This window comes from Mus caroli, unplaced genomic scaffold (assembly GCF_978045245.1).
Source record: "Mus caroli unplaced genomic scaffold, Mus_caroli_1 scaffold_12, whole genome shotgun sequence".
In the NCBI taxonomy this organism is placed as follows: Eukaryota; Metazoa; Chordata; class Mammalia; order Rodentia; family Muridae; genus Mus; species Mus caroli.
In genome coordinates this window covers 87,567,701-87,574,667 of record NW_028227267.1, presented here as the reverse complement: position 1 = coordinate 87,574,667, position 6,967 = coordinate 87,567,701, and the positions used below count along the sequence as shown (strand labels likewise).

Here is a 6,967-nt window from a genome sequence, read left to right as displayed (position 1 = left end):
CAGGAGTATGTTGAACAATTTTCCAAATCTTGCAGAAATTTTGGAATTGGAGGCTCTCAAAAGCTTGTCTGTTGTGCATAGCCCTGGGACTAATTATATTTGATGTCAATTCCATTCTCCTGTGAGTGGTTTAGTACAAGGAATGAGTCAGCACTCAGGCGATTTCCTGTAAACCTGCTACCCACATTAATTTGTAAAATAAAGTAGAGCTGATGGTTGGGCAGATAAGAGAGAGGTGGAGTGGAAGGCAAGGGGAGAGAAGAAGGAGAAAATGGAAGAAGAAAAAAAAGGGGAGCAGAACCACATGGCCTGGAGAAACCGCAAGTTCTAAGTGGTGTCATAAGCTGTGGAAGATGGTAGTGTAGCAGTAGATCTGCCCAATTTAGGCACACATATAATCATATTAACTGTGTTGTGTTTTCATTGCTGGGGCATATTTGGGAGGAGATTTATCACAACACTTGTCCATTATCAGTTTTGATTTAGAGAGGGACCCACCCCATGAAGGCAAAATTGGAGAACATTTGCTTAATCAGTTTCTTTGAGTTTTCTTTCATTTGTTCTGTGGCTTAAGGTGAAATGGGAATATGTTCCTATGGCAATGAATACAAAGTTTTGACTACCTAAAGATTTGATATGGATGATGTCAATCTGCCAGAGAGAACAGGCCTTAAGGCCCCTGAAGTTGGTACCCAGTTGTTGTATAGCAGGGGAAAGGATTAGGGAGGCATAAAGAAAACACATTTTAGAATATGTTTAAGGTATTTATTGAGGGTCTTGGGGAATTTGAGTTATACTCTTTTCAGGTGAATATGGGTCAACTGATGGAATTCTTAAGCAGCAAGCACTGACATATAAAAGGTCTTCATTGAGACAATCTTGTCAGCTAAGGCATTACCATTATACTACACTTGATCTTAGCCAAAAGGCCAAGAAGCAATGGCATTACCATTATAAAGCAGCCTGGGAAGGGATGAGTGTGATCATATATGGCTGATGAAAATGGGGCATGTCCTTCTGTAAAGTATATTTTAAATTGTTTTAAAGTATATGTTAAATTGTTTTAAACAGTGGAGTGACTTAGTTTGGGTTTTAATTCTGTGAGAAGACACCATGTTCACGATAATTCTAATAACTGTCTTATAGTTTCAGAGGTTCAATCAGTTATCATTGACTGGAAGCCTGACATCATCCAGGCAGACATGGTGATCTAGAAGGAGCTGAGTTCTACATCATGATCCAAAGCAGCCAGAAGGAGACTGTCTCTTCTGCAGAAGGCAGAGCTTGAACACTTAGAGTCCTCAAACCCTGCCTACACAGTGACATACTTCCTTCTACAAGATGGAAGGACACACCTCCTAATAGTGTCACTTGCTATAGGCCAAGCATTAAAACACATGAGTCTTTGGGGTCCAAACCTATTCAAAGCACTACGAGAAGAAAGGATGTTATCATCAAGTCTGACATAGGAAGAGCTATCTAGAGGAGCAAATTAGCTCCATAAATGTTGCCTGAATATAAATTAAATGATTCTTTTAGATATGCTAAGACTAGTAGATCACATACAGTTCTTCAAACTGGGCAGATTTATCAGTGAGTAGAAAAAAATGTGACTAAGGGCAAGTGTCTCCTTTGTATTTTGCAACTTGTATATCCTTTTTGCTATGCCCATAAAAGCTGTGCAGTCCTTGAGACAGAAGACTGAGAGAATAGTTAAGGAGGGAGCCATCTAAAGAGAAGTATCATGACTAGCAACTTACTCTTAGGATAGTGGTTGTCTAGCTTTCCTGGAAAGACTATGAGGCCATAAGCAAAAGAGGGATGGCTTCTCTGGAGCTGCTGAGTGTCTGAGAAGGGGGCATAGAAAACAAACAGATCAGGTCCTTTACCTATTATGTTTAAGATGTGCTTGATTTCTGTACTTATCAAGTTAGATAAAGCTTCAACCTCAGTGAGTAGTCAAGGCACTCCCCCTATTTGTGTATGGACCTGCTGAGGTTGATATAATGCTCCAACTACCTTTGGGGAAGAATGGACCTGGAATAATAGGACAAAAGATTTCCCTGGCAGCTGGGTCAGGAATCAAGGAGAAGAGGGGTTTTTGTCATTCTTAAGTAAGTCAAAGAGAAGCTCTAAATTGCTGATTGTTATGGTGAGCCAAGCTGTAAGTCAAATATTTCCTAGGAAATTTTGTAGGATATTCAAGATTAACAGATTGGGAAGGTCAATAATAGATAGATCTGACCAGACTGAGGTTAGGCTAATTTCTGTTTCTAGAAAAGTGATGGGAGGAATGAGCTGGGTGTTATCTTCTGTTATTTTAAAGGGTCTTTCTTTTAGGGCTTTTTAATCACCTTTTTAAAAGACTCACTAGGATTAATTTTTGATCTTGCCTTTTATCTTGCCATATTAATAGGTCATCCATGTAATGATATTCCTGGAGACCTGATTTATTAAGGGGTTTTAATAGATAAGCTATAGCTTCCTGGAAAATGGTAGGGCTGTTAACCATGTCTTAGGGGAGTATTCTCCACTCAAATCTATCAGCTGGTCCTGAGTTACTGAATTTATGTATTGAAAAGGCAAAGCAAATGCAATCTTATTTATACTTTAGTATTGAAAAGAAGTCATCTTTTACTGGTTTTATGTCTAAACCAATAGTGAGAAATTTACAGGTATGACAGAGACAAGGAGGAGGCCACACAGAGGCAAGTCCCAAATTTTCATGTTTTTATTAATTGCTCTTAAATCTAGAGAAGATTCCAGTCCTCTTCATATATATATATATATATAAAACATATATATATATATATATATATATACATATATATATATTCTAGTTGTGTTATATACATACATATATATATATATATATATATACTAGTTGTGTTCTTAATATCTATTGTTCATTCCTTAGGTATACTTTTAAGGTATGTTTCTCTATTAAGCTGGCTTAATCATTGAACTCCAATTCAATTGCCATGCTTTATAAGACTATATGTTTTATTGAATCTCAGGATTAAAAAATCCTTGAGAATGATTGTTTTGACTTTTTCCCAATAGAGTGTAAATAAATTGTATATTCATATACTAGAGATAAAGACTATTCAATTTAAACCACATGTTACAAAACTTTTAAATACTTTGTCCTGTATATTGTTTTTTATATTTCCAGTCATAATATTTTATTTTACTCCTTTTTTCAACTACAATGTGTATTGGTATACAACCATTTGAAAGAATTAAACAATTGCTTGGCTTAAAAACACAAAATAAAATGAATTAATTCAGTAAGTTATAGAAAAGCAGGTAAGATTACAAGGAATTCTTAGTCTTAAGTAAGTCCTGTAAAATATTTTTAAACAACCACTACCTTTCTCCACACTTGACCTTTGATAACCAAACATTTTTTTTTTATTCAGTAAAATCTCCTACACTCTAAGTTTTATTTTTTCTTAACAGTTGAAAATGTCCACTTTATTCAAAGCAAATAAAATTGAACAAAATTTTAAACCTCTGTATGCCAGGGCCAGTCTTTACATAAATGGAATAGGCTGATAATGAATTTTTTGAAGCTCAGACATGATTTCCACATTGTGCAATAGGTGAATAAGAAATAGTTCCATTAGCAACCTTCTAGACATGAAACATAGCTCATTATACACACCTGCCAACAGCTACATTAAACATTTAATAACAGTAGGAGACATCTTACCCTCATAGTAATAAATGAGGGCATTTTAGCATTTTCCTTTGTGCTTCACTGGTGAGTTTTTGTTCTTCTTTTCTAGGTAAGTTGCTACTTTTTAAACTTCAAACTAGCATTGGTGGTGAAATAAGAAACTAAATTTGCCATCTATTTTCTTTATAATATGATGTTACTATGGATATGATATTTTTCTTTTAATTGTTTTTTCTCATCATGCTGTTTCTAAGATGGAAAATAGATGAAAGATTTTCCCTTATTTTTACAAAAATGTTTATGTTTTAAAATTCTGATAAAATGTGTAGAACACTAAAGAAATAAAAACAAAAACAAACAAAACAGAACAATCATAGAGGTGAACTAAAATTCAGTTATTCTCTTCACTTTCTGATTGAGTATAATTGATAATTTTAACTTGAATTCTAATTATAATGCTCTGCATTTGAGCGCAATTAATAAACTCCTCATTTTCTAGCACGATATTCAGTGTCCTGAAAAGAAATCAGAAAACAAAGAAACAGACAAGCACAAAAGCAAAAGCAAAAATGTCAGCAACCTCAATAGAGAGAGCCATGGAAGAGCTACCTTGGCCTCCTCATATATACTGTCATTTCATAACGACCTTTGTATGGGTGAACTGAATGCTAATAAATGAGTGCTGAATTTTAACAATAGCAGCATGTTTCAACATACTGAATTTTCTCTATACAACATTAAAATTTCCTAAGTAATCCCGTTGTAGTATCAGAAAGAGCATTACTTAAAAAATAAATTCAGGATAAATTTCTTCTACAATAGACAATCACAAATGGCTTTTCTCATCCCATTTAAGTGTAAAACTAAACATAATCCAGTAAAATTGATTAATTGTGTGTTACACTTTCTTTTCTATGTTATATGCTCATAGACAGTAAGTTTCTGCATCATCCCAAACATCAGTTTTAATCGTATGTTTGAGATCTGGTAAAATACATATATAGCAGAGGACTGCTGGGTCTTTTTTTCAGTTAGAGAAGATGTACCTAACCCTCAAGAGATTGAAGGCTTCAGGGAGTGGGGAAATCTAGTAGGTTGGGGAGTAGGGGAACATCCTCATGGACCAGGAAGGATATAAAATCTGAAGTGTAAAAATAAAAGATTAATTTTTTTTTAAAAGTATAAAAATATCAAAATGAAATGCATAATTCTATCTAATTAATAGGAAGTTAACCAAAACAAAAATATGCATATTAATGAATTTGAAAACTGTAACTTCTCTATACCTTATGCAAATACAATTGTAACTGCTTTCAATAACTCATTAAAATAAATATAAAAAAATAGTGGTAAAGATGTGGGAATTGCATAATCCCTGTTCTAGTTGGGAATGTAAATTGTCAAAGCTACCATGGAATTTCTGTGGACTTCTCATTGTGGGGGTTAGAATAAAAATGTTCCCCGATAGGTTCATATTATTTAATGCTTAGTTACCAGAGAATGAAACTCTTTGAAAAGATTATAAGGATTAATACTTATGACCTTGTTGGAGAAAGAATGTCATTAGGGTGAGCTTTGAGATTTTAAAATCTAACAATCAGGCCCAGTGTCTCTTGCCTCTTCTGTTCACACTTGTACATCAGGATGTAGGTCTCAACTACCTACTGCCCCAATGCCATCTGTGTGGTCATTCTCCCATAATGGTAAATATATATATATATATATATATATATATATATATATATATACATATACATATATTTGTGTGTGTATGTCTGTGTGTGTTCAGTGGCATTTTATTGATCTTGTTATAATAGGTGATTTATAAATTAATTAATTTATATATTATATAAATTATAACTTTATAAATTATGAATTAATTTATAAATCAATTCACATGGAAAAGTGTCACATGAAATTTTACTATTAACATTCTATCATATGTTTTTCATTGTAGGATTTTGACATTTTTTCTGAATTTTTATGATATACTACACAGTGAAAGGGCATTCTTTTACAAAGGTATTATATTGCATACAGCTTTTATACTAATTAGAAAAATTTGTAAAACATTGGGTCGAATCAAGATGTGTAGGTTAGCAGTATTTACCAAGAATGTAGAGTGTTAGACTCTGGATTTGAGCCAAACCAAATGTAAGTAATAAATGCAAGTTAATGAAAGATTATTTCAATGAGAACAGAGAATGGGATCTAAAATAGTTCCTAAGCAAATTAGCCAAACTTACTTTTAATTAAAATATACTGACATGGAAATAAATAACATGGTGTGTATCTCCTTGAAAGCAGCTATTTCATTTCTAATCTCAAGCTACAAAGAAATAAACTATACCAGGGGCTTCTACTCAGTCTTTGCAACTTTTTAGGGATTGGAATATAGTATGTTTTTATTAATTTTAATAAATTTAAAACTGCTCATATTTAGCAACCTGAATTATGCATATTATGAAGATATGTACTGATACTTAATTTAAACATAATTCAAATACTGTAAAAATTTAAACCCGCATGGTAAAAGCTGCATGAGGCTACATATTCAGTATTCTGTATTGCATCCTGAATGAAATATTGTATAATTAGATGGCTGTACTGATCCTGAAAATATATAAATCTTTAAATAAAGACTGCAAAACAAAGAAAAAAAGTGAAACCACTTTTATTATCAGTGCTTTATTTCGACTGCTGCAATGTGCTGGGGGCTTTACTTCTCCAAAAACCTACATTATATTTTTGTAATAATCAAGTGATGCTTAAATCTTATTTAAAAATTATACTTGAGGAACCCAGAAGACAAATGTTATTACCATGTAATTATAAGTTGTTCATCTAACAATGAAATTAGAAGATGTAAAACTCTTCTTGAGCATTATCCAATATTTATTATTGGAAATTATCCTGGTATACTAACAAATATTATTGTCTGAGTGGTGAGCAACAATAAAATAAATCTCTGTATATGATTTCTTCTCAATAAAGTTGTAATTCTACAAGTAAGTACAAAATATGCACTGTAGGCTGAATTGGAAGGAAATTAATGGTATTTGTCTTGCTGCATGCATGACTACATTCATTTCAAATCCCTGTGTCTCACTTTTTCCTGTGCCATGGAATGGAGCAGTACATCATTTGGCTTCACTAAAAAGGGGCAAGCAGAATGCAACAGCTTAACTGTTAAACATTTTGGCAGCCAAACGCTGTTCAACAATTTGTTATTGTCAGATCATTAGGTTAATCTGAAGTCGTAAGAGGAGGAGGGCTGAGGGGAGG

General features: G+C 33.2%; 1 pseudogene; it reads right to left on the bottom strand.

Annotated features, from left to right (window-relative positions):
• Nucleotides 1-780: 780 nt before the first annotated feature.
• Nucleotides 781-941, bottom strand: LOC115029349 (U2 spliceosomal RNA; annotated as a pseudogene).
• Nucleotides 942-6,967: the final 6,026 nt, after the last annotated feature.